The sequence below is a fragment of the Cynocephalus volans genome, chromosome 12 (genome assembly GCF_027409185.1).
Source record: "Cynocephalus volans isolate mCynVol1 chromosome 12, mCynVol1.pri, whole genome shotgun sequence".
Taxonomy (NCBI): domain Eukaryota; kingdom Metazoa; phylum Chordata; class Mammalia; order Dermoptera; family Cynocephalidae; genus Cynocephalus; species Cynocephalus volans.
Window position 1 is genome coordinate 45062383 of NC_084471.1, and position 10676 is coordinate 45073058.

The 10676-nt window shown below is 43.5% G+C and overlaps 1 pseudogene; it reads right to left on the bottom strand.

The window, feature by feature from the left end:
• Positions 1 to 233: 233 nt before the first annotated feature.
• Positions 234 to 9866, bottom strand: LOC134391650 (14-3-3 protein theta-like; annotated as a pseudogene).
• Between the last annotated feature and the right edge of the window lie 810 nt (positions 9867 to 10676).

The following is a 10676-nucleotide window of genomic DNA, read 5'->3' on the forward strand; positions in this document are numbered from 1 at the left end:
TTATATGAAATGAAGACAATAATATGTTTCTACAGTGGTAACTGTACACCAGGAAGGCAAAGACAAACAAATCAAGGAATGGAGTTTTCCCAAAGCTGCAGTGTGAAAAGACTAGAAACAGTTGATCCCATATAAATGAATGGGTTTCTTTGCTACAGGAAATCAAAGTGGAATAAGCGATGAAGATGTATAAAAAGGTTTCTTGAAGGGAAGAAGGATGACACCCTGTACATTTACATTTTGGTCCCTTCTGCCACGTCACATTCTTCTCCTGCACTGTCTGATAACCACAATGTCAGATTGTCTCTGTAAGCTCCGGCATGTGAGGGTGCTGTCTTCATATGAGTCTTTCCTTAGTGTATCAAGGTCTGCACAGCCTCATCAAAAGCGGTTTTAGGCAGCATGCAGACAGGTTCTGAGTTATTAAGGATCTCATAGCAAAGTACAGAAAATTTGAGAGCCAACCCCAAGCTGTTGTTTGTGTAGGTCACATCTCTTTCTTGCTTATATCGAATGCCTCTTGGGAAGCTTCTTGGGAATTATCTATCAATGTTTTCTATCTTCACCACGTGCAACAAAGGTACTAGAAGTAATCTCCCTCCATTTTCACTTACTCTTTGGGTTGGTTGCATTGGCTATTAAATACTTACCCAACAATTGCAGGACAGTGGTGCAGATTGCTCTCAATTCATACTCTTTCTCCTGATAATTCTTAATTAGCTGCAACTTCTTGTCAGAGGTGTTGGTTTTCTGCTTGGTGCTAGTGGGTGACCCCCCAGGTGGACCTGCAGCCCTGACGTCATTCTTATAGGCCAGAATGGGTTACGCTTCCCGTTGGACAGCTCTGTGCCCTCTGGATCACTCTGTCTCCTCGATGGTTGGCGGGCTGCATGCTGCAGGGGTGGTGGAGGCTCTCTGGGAGAGGAACCAGGATTACAGCGAATGCGAGGCACCGAGGGCTATGAGCATCCACATGGATCCACACTCCAGAGCCTTCACACCTCCGCAGTCACTTCGATCTGCTTTTGGCTTTAGTAGAAGACCATCTTGGAGGCGAGGAGTGCACTACCGCCCACACTCCATTTTAAATTGGTCTGCTTGCCTCTTCAATAAATGGTTCTGGGAAAACTGGATATCCACATGTAGAAGAATGAAACTACATCTGTACCTCTCCCCATATACCAAAGCCAATTTATTAAACTAGATTAATTAAGGACTTAAACATAAGACCTGAAACTATAAAACTCCTGAAAGAAAACATAGAGGAAATACTTCAGGAAGTAGGACTGGGCAAAGACTTTATGAATATGACCTCAAAAGCACAAGCAACAAAAGAAAACTTAAACAAATGGAATTATATCAAACTAAAAATCTTCTGCACAGCAAAAGAAACAATTAAAAGAGTGAGAAGACAACCTACAGAATGGGAGAAAATATTTGCAAACTGTGCATCCAGTAAGGGATTAATATTCAAAATATACAAGGAACTCAAACAACTTAGCAGTGAAAAAACAAGTAGCCTGATTTAAAAATGGGCAAAAGAGCTGAATAGACATTTCTCAAAGGAAGATGTACAAATGGCCAACAGACACATGAAAAAATGTTCGACATCACTAAGCATCAGGAAAATGCAAATAAAAATACATTGAGATATCCTCTCAGACCAGTTAGACTGGCCATTATCAAAAAGACAGAGAATAACAGATGCTGGTGAGTATGTGGAGAGAGGGGAACCCTCCTACACTGTTCGTGGGACTGTAAATTAGTACAGCCATTATGGAAAACAGTATGGAGGTTCCTCAAAGAACTACAGATAGAACTGCCATATGACCCAGTAGCAATTCCACTGCTGGGTATATACCTAAAGAAATAGAAACCATCACGTCAAAGGGATACCTGCATTCCCATGTTTATTGCAGCTCTATTTACAATAACCAAGAAATGGAACCAACCTAAATGTCTATCGACAGATGACTAGATAAGGAACATGTGGTATGTACACACAATGGAATACTACTATGCCATAAAAAAGAAAGAAATTCTGCCATTCGCAGCAATATGGTTGAGTTTGGAGAAAATTATGTTAAGTGAGATAAACCAGGCACAGAAAGAGAAATACCACATGTCCTCATTCATAAGTGAGAGCTAAAAAAACAAACAGATAAATAAGAAAGAAAGATACAACAATCACAATAATATGTTGAACTTTCAAAAGGAGAGAACAAAATTGCGGTTAGTAGAGGTGGGAAAGGGGGAGGGAGTGGGGTCTAGCAAGAAATTGGTAAAGGGTCACAAAGAATAATTATGTTTTGTAATGATGAATATACTAATTATCCTGATTTGTTCATCCCATGTTGTACATGGGAATTGACAGTCAACTCTGTATCCCACAAATATGTATAATCAATTCCGTTTCAACAAACCAAAAAAAATTTTTAAATAAAAATAAATAAATAAATTGGTCTGTCTTCTTGATTCTAAATCTTGGCTCACCCTCAGAAAAATCCCTCTTCCTCTCTCATTCTTTGCCCCATTTGTGATTCAAAGAGTACTCTAAATGTGCCTACCAACCCTAAGGATCATGCTTCTGACCTACCTGTAGGAGAGCCATCATATTGGAGGTAAAGTCAGTAACGAAAGCTTGAATCTAAAGTGTTCGAACATGCTCAAGCCCCCCTCAGAACCATCTCACTTTCCACTTCATTCTTTTCCACTATGTCTGTGTTTCTAGGGGCTGGCTGCTTAGCTCAATTATTTTGAGTGTGGTGTTGATAACATCAAGGTCAAGGGGTCAGATTCCTGTACCCGCAAGCTGCCAAAAAAAAAAAAAAAAAAAAAATCTGTATTTCTATAAGCACCAAATTCGTGAAAGGATTTCTTATCCATCCACTTTTAGTACATTAGAATTGAAAGGAGACTTCGAGATCATTTAGAATTCAACTCTTTTGTTTACAGTTCTCCGCTGTTCGCCACCTGAAATCTATTTCGCAGGGAGCTGTTTGCTGACTGACTAGCTGGGCCTCCTTCCTGATTCTTCATTTTTCTCTGAAGCATAGGGACTTGTCCCTGCTCTTATTCATAAAGGAAGGCCTGTGTTGGTAGCTGGGTGGGCGCCCTCAACAGTTGAGCATGGCACATTTTGATTCCCTCTGGCAGATCTCACTTCTCCTCACCACAAGATGGATTAACTGCTGGGCTCCATGGCCCCAAGTTCCCTCTCCTCTTGTCATGCTAGGGACACTAAGTGAGACACGAAGGGCCACACAGCTGTCAGCTGTTCTGAGCTTGGGGCTTCAGTGGCATTTCCAAAGCCTTTTATTGTTTTCCTATTGACTACCCTCCAAGTAGTTTCTAAGAAGAAGAAAAAAAGTTTCTCTTTAATGAGGGCTACTCTTCCTGTCCCATTATTTCTGTCAATGGCTGAGCCAAGGGGCACCTGTCAATTGCTGCTCCCATAATTTCATCTGCGCCCCCCCCCCAATTCTTTGAAATTGGCCTTTGACATTCCCTGAGTCTGATGTAAAGTATGTTGCAAAATCAGCTTTAAGGCCTCTCTTCTAGACAGTCTGCATCCTCTAATCCACCCTCAATAGAAATTGTGGACATGCCATGCCCTTGGAGACATTTAGCAGGGGAATGTTTCAAAGTAGGGGGTGTGCTGTCTTTCCTAAAGCCCACCCATCCTTTGAAGCCCTCATTCCTCTCAACTGGACAGAACAGAGGTGCCTCAATCTCACCTCTAGTTTGCGTTGTGTCAAGCAGCAAGAGAACCGTGCATCAGACCTAGCTTCAAGTGACGCTCTTTGTGGATGACGATCCTTGTGGATGACGGGGATGAGTTTGTAGAATAACGTTAGGGCCTTTCTTAGTTTCAATGTAGACAAAGTTTTCTTCTCTAATTAGCTTCTTTCAGTTCCTTTCAATGAGTATAGGTATGGGAAGAACTTTTTTTAAAAACATGCTTTTACCACAACGCTTTCATTTTACAGACGAAGAAACTGAGGGAGGGAGAGGTAAAATGAGCTGATCAGATTCGCACAACCAGAGAGTAGCGGAGAAGAGCACAGAACCCAGACACCCACTTCTAGACTAACAACTTATTTTCCTGTTTTGTTTAAAAACCAACACCACATCAGTTTTTTTTTAAAACTGCCTTTTCATTTTAAAATATTTGACTTTTCAACTGCATTATGGATTTAGTTAGTGGCTTCAGCTCAGAAGTGAATTATTATTTAAATCAAGTTTTCTATGGGAAAATGCATTTCTGAATCCAAAAATTCAATTTCCTTATGAATCTCCGGAATAGTGCATAACCCCTCACAAAGATTTCAGGAGACCAGTTGAGCACTGTGAAATTCTCAAATGGAAACAAAGCCGTTCTAGGCATTTCTACTGAAGGGAAAGTCTGTGCACAACATGTGGGGGGATTTAATGGAAACCAGTTAGGCTTTAAGGAGAATAGAGCACTCCATCATAAGCCTGCAATCTTGGTTCAGCGTTCGGATTTTACTTATCTCATGAATATGCTCTTTTAATTATGCTTTCCCTATTTATGCTTTGTTGTGGTACTTATCTTCTGTCAGGAGTGGTATTAAAGTTGCAAATAAATTTTTGTTGGACCACTTGGAACATTAAGTTATATGAATGTTAATTAACAACAACAAAGACAAAAGTTCACAAGTTGGGAAGCATTTTCCTAATGAATTGCTGCGGAGATGGGGCACAGGGAGGTGAAGGCTTCAAACACTTCAGAATTTCCATGGAAATAATAATAATAAAAGCTACCATTTAGGGGACTGGACCACCCTCCCACAACCAGGCACGCTGCGCCAGCACCTCAGAGCCCACCCGGGAACCCGAGGCAAGGAGAAGGGGACCGGACCATCCTCCCACAGCCAGGGACACCGTGCCAGCACGTTGGGGCCCACGCAGGGTCCCGAGGCATGGAGAAGGGGACCAGACACACCCCACAACCAGGCACACGGCCAGCGCCAAGGAGCATGCCCAAAACATCACCTCCATGTGGGTGGCCCACCACAGCCACTATAATAACCACGGCTGCCACGAAAGTGGCTAGATACCACAACCACCATGCAGATGGTCTGTCAACCACTGGAGTGCACTGACATAAGGAGAGTCACCAGCAGAGACAAAGAAAAGAAGAGGATGTCTCTCCACAAAGCCCAATTCAGAGTGACAGAAGACGCATCTGCTCTACGATAATATTGGGAGACCTGATCACATCTCTCAGCATTGGACAGATCATCTAGGCAACAAATTAACAGAGTAACCATTATTCTTTCAGAAGCAGAGAAGAAATCTAGGGTAATTAGAGGGGGGAGGGGGAGGGAATGGGGGAAGAGGAGAGATTGGACAAGGGGCATAAAGAATAATTATGATTTGTAACAATATATATGGTAGTCATATTGATTTGATCAACATATCTCAGTGTTCAACCCCCAAAATATGTATAATTGATTTTGATTCAATAAATAAAATAAATTTTAAAAATAGCTACCATTTACTGAGCACTCAATTTGTCCCAACCACTGTCCTGAATATTTTACACACATGTTACTTAATCTTTCCAATGAGCCTATGAGGTAAACATAACTTTTCAGGTGAGAAAACAGAGTCTGAGAGAGGTTAGCAGCATTCTCAAGGTCACACAGCTGGTGGGAAGAAGACCCTGAGATTTAAGTCTGGGTTGAACCAATGGCAAAGCTGGAACATTTGACAATCACCAATCCTACAATTTGGTGCTCACTGATTCTTAAACCCCAAGCCCATATGCTTTTTATTCCTTCCAAATCTGTTTCTCAGTGTTCTGGAAAGATAGAAATGGGCTGTTGGAACTCTGCTGCTTCTCTCTCAAGGTAGTATATACACTTTGGTGCCAGTCAGTCCCATTTCTCACCTTCTGTCATTCACAGTTTCTTACTTCAATTGTGAGTTTAGGTCCCACTCTTCTGCCTGAAGTGCCCTCTTCCACCCCTCTCCATTTCATCTGTCCAACTGAGTCACCTTCTTCAAAGGGAGATCTTAAAGACTACACCACCCAGCAGAGGCTTCTGACGAACTGTTCTCTAGTCTGCCCTTTCCCTCAGCACTTATGTATGGTACGTGCTTGTCCTTTTCTTTGTGTGTGTAGTTATCCTGTTTCACTTAAACCATCAACTCCTTGAAAATAATTATTGTATCATTGAGTTTTTCGGGTAGTTTTGGCAAAAGCATTTATGATTATTAAAAATAAGTGAAGTGTGAAACTTGTTAAAATTCACCTTTTTTTTAAAAAAAGGATTGAAATTTGAAGAGTTCAATGTAAATAACAGAGATGTTCTCTCCAGAAAGTAATTAGCTATTGCATCAGATAGGTGACTGAACTAGGTGACTTTTGAGTTCCTTTTGGGCCTGTGGTTTCATCATCACCTTGGTACCAACTGAGTGGCAGAATGTAGTGCGATAGTGGTGGGACCAAGAAGGGTGAATTCAAAGGGCAAAAAGACACAAATGCTGAGTGAGAGTCGGAGACTGAGGTGCAAAACAAAGGGGAGCTGGAAAGGCAAACAATAGCTACATTTTATTCAAAATAGCCAAAGTCGTGTGAAATGCATAACACTGAATCTTTAGGATCTGGAAGACCCAGTAGAATTTTCTTTTTAACCTAGGCAATCTCATTATTCTATGTTCCCAAATAAGACCTAGGAACACAGATGCTTTTCAGCTCTAAGAATCTTTTGGGGTTTTTGTTTGGTTTGAGTTTCAATAAGAGGTGAGTTTTGGTGGTTGTTATTGTTGTTTACTATTTCACTAGAGAAAACTGTGTTAAACAGCCCTTACGAATGCAACTGGAAGTAAAAATCTTGTTGGCAGCAATATATCAATGTAGTGTTTATAGTAGTATCAACACAATAAATCATAAAGAGGAATTTCGCTTGGCCCCACTGACACTGATTATAGAGCAGATAAAAGAACTAACCCAAATGATAACGGGAAGGAAAAGGAAGCCCAAGAGGAGAAAAAGCATATACTAACTATTAAACAAAGTAGAGTGTCAAGGTGGGGTGAGCACACTTCACCCTCTCTCTCTCTCACTGAATACAACTAAAAACTCTGAACAGAATGCACACAACAGTTATCTAAGGATTCTGGAAAGAGTATGGTCATGGCAGACTGGGGAAAGGAAACCAGAACTTGAAGTCCTACCAGACTGGTGGTGAGTTTCCTGTTATCTCCCTCTGGTATCTCCTGTCCTGGACTCAAAGGCAGCCTGGAATTTGGAATGACACATTGAGTGCAAACTGAAAGTGCTCCAAGAGGAGTCCTCTATTTTGGTCCAAAGAAGGATTTTATGGGTCAGAGATAACAGAGGAAATTTCCTGCTTTGTTTTTTTTTTTTCTTTTTCCATTCTCTTCTGCACAGCCTTCCACCAATCCTGTAACAGCAGAAGCAGCCAGGCCATGACTAAAACTCCAAGGAAACTTATCTATTATAAGCTGTCCCAAGAGTAATAGGCAATCCCTATTGCTTTTCTCCTTCTATATATTCTCTCACTGCTTGGTCCCAAATGTAGCTGCAGTATGTGAAGTGTGCAGCAGAGCAAAGAATATAAAGCCCTGGATTTCTAGCCAGTGAACCAGGAAGAAAGTATGCTAGGAGCTTGACAATATCAAGGAGATTGTGGAAATAATAGAGCTCAAGAAAATAATCCCATAAAATTGTACAAATTCCCAGGCTAACCCCCAAGCTGCACATACATGGATCTGGTCATAAATGGCACGCTAAAGAATTTGATAACTGAACTACAGGGTAGAAACAGGTCCATGACTGGTCACTAGGTGGCCAAAAATTGAGACAAATCCAAATAGCACTTGAAAGGCTGTGAAAACTGAACTGAATTAGAAGCATAGCCCACAGAAGGATGGTAGAAACGTGCAGTCTGAACCTAACTTGGTTGACTACTTGCTAAAATAAAAGCAATATTCTCCATAGTGCTTAAACAGAATCCAGAGTCCCATGACTTAGTCAAAATGTCCAATATACAATCTAAAATTACTTAAGGTATGGAAGAATCAGGCAAATCTCAATATCTCACAAGACAGAAGAAAATAATTGTTAACCCCAAGAACTCATATACTGTTGGTGGGGATATAAATTAGTATGGACATTATAGAAAACAGTATGGAAGTTCTTCAAAAAATTAAAAATAGAAATACCATATGATCCAGCAATCCTGCTACTGGGTATATACCCAAAAGAAAGAAAATCAGTATGTGAAAGAGATCTTCACTCCCATGCTCATTGCATGACTATTCACAATAGTCAAGTGATGGAATCAAACTAAATGTCCATCAATGGATGAACGGATAAAGAAAATGTAGTATATAAACACAATGGAACATTATTCAGCTATAAAAAAAAGCCAACAAAATCCTATCATTTGCAGCAACGTGAATAAGCCTGGAGGACATTATGTTAAGTGAAATAAGCCAGGCACAGAAAGACAAATACTGCATGATCACACTTTATATGGGAGCTAAAAAAGTTGATCTCACAGAGGTAAAGAGTAGAATAGTGGTTACAAGAGACTGTTGCAGTGGAGAGGGCGAGGATGGTAAAAAATGCAGTTAGATTTCACTTAGCATAATGGCCTCAACCTAAAGGACTATTTTTAAGAAGGCACTTAACAAGTAATAGCTGAGGTTGCTGACCAGCTGTTTTCCATCTTCCATAAGAACAAAGAAAACAAGAGAAAATGAGTTTAAATTGTAAGGGTACAAAAGGTAGTCAAATGCTGGATTATAAATTCTTTTAAAGAAAAGACTTCTGAAGTCCCACCCGGCGGATCCTAAGATGGTGGTGGCTGCGGCGGTTGGCGTGGAGTAGCTGAGGTAGAAAAGGCGGCTACTGGGCCTTAGTCAGCTGGGAAACTTGTGGCCCTTCCTCTTGCTGTCTCTTAAGGGAGGACCATTGCTGGTGGCCGGTCATGGGGGCTGACAGCCACTTTGCCTCGTTTACAGGCAACAGCTTTGAAGTATGGAGCAGGAAAAGAACTGTTTCTTAGCTGCAAAAGGGAGTCTCTAAACAGGGAACACAGCGCCAGGGCTGCTGTGGATGCAGACAGGATCCCGGAGGCCGGGGCTGCACTGAAGGTGGCCAGCAGCCCTATTCAGGATTCAAGGTTTCAGGCCGGCATAAAAGAAGATTCCTGGGAGCGCCTGAGCCACGCTGCGGGACCGAATGAGCAGCTCAAGGCAGCGGCGGACGGGGATGGCGACGACGCAGAGGCAGAGAGGGAGCCACCGGCCCAGCACAGCCCCATGAGTGACCCCCAGCCCAGCCCTGCTCAGGGGGCAGACACCCGCTCGGCTTCCGCATGCCCAACCGGGCCACTCACTGGCCCCGGGGCTGCCTCCATTTTCTCAGGTGGTGGCGGCTCCAGCCCAGCTCGGCCAAGCATGTCCTCCTCACCCGGCTCGGCTCCTCACTGAGCCTTCCCACTTGCTTGCCCCGGTGCGGGGCTTCCCGGGGCCTGCGAGCCAGCCTCCCCTCCCACTCCCTCCGCGGTTCTCTGGTGGGGCTGGTGGCGTGGGGCGTCCCCAGCCAGCTCCGGGAGGGCAAGGAAGTACGGGCTGGGCTGACTGTCACTCCACCGCACCCTGGGCTCCGGCCCCCAGTAAACTTCCTGTTACCGGGAGGCAGATACCATCTCTGTGGCCACCAGTTCGGAAAAACGCCTAACCGATTTCTTGTTAGGAATATTGTGGTCGGAGAGTTTCCGAGTTAGCTTGAACCTGCCGGAGAGCTGACTGTGGGCGGGCACCGGAGTCGGTCCACGCCGGTGGGATTCAAAGGTGAACCACATGCTGTGGGCTCCTCCCCCCGGGGAGCTCACGCTCTGGTGTGGGAGATAAGACAAGTACACAAATAACCGCGATATCAGGAGGAAGGTGATAAGTCCCGAGAAAGATCTACACAGTGCTACAAAGGCACCCAGAGCGACAGGTCATCTGCGCCTAGCAGAAACCTGGTAGACTTCCTGGGCGAGGCAGTGCCGAGCAGGGTCTTGAAGGCCCAGTTGATAGACAAGGGTTGCAGAAGACACATCCCAGCCGAGCCCAGTGTGCACAGAGCAGGGAAACGTCAGGCTAGGGAGGCAGAGACTCGACAGAAACCACACACCTGTGGGGTCGCCCCTGCATGATCCAACAGCCTGGGCCAGAGCGCACAGAACAGGGAGAAGTCCTGCACGGGAAGTGGAAGCTCAGCAGAGACCACACACCCTGCGGCACCAGCCCGTGATCCAGCAGCCCAGCAGAGTCCAAGCTGACCAGAGAGGTGGCTCCCCGGAGAGGCCCAAGACCCAAGGCAACCACACACAAGGCACTAGAGGCCAACTAAGCAGTCACAGAGGTAGCCATACCAAATTGGCAACAAAAGCAACATCTTAGTTAGTCAATAGTCTCAAACCAGTGGACTGTGAAACCCTCTGCCACAATGAATAAACATCAAAAAAAAAGATACCAGAAATACAAAAAATCAAGAAAGTACACCACCAAAAGTTAATAAATCTCAAACTCTAGATCCTATAGAACAAGAAGCCCTTGAAATGACTGACAAGGAATTTCGAGTTATTATTCTAAGGAAACTGAATGAGATACAAGAAAACTCAGCT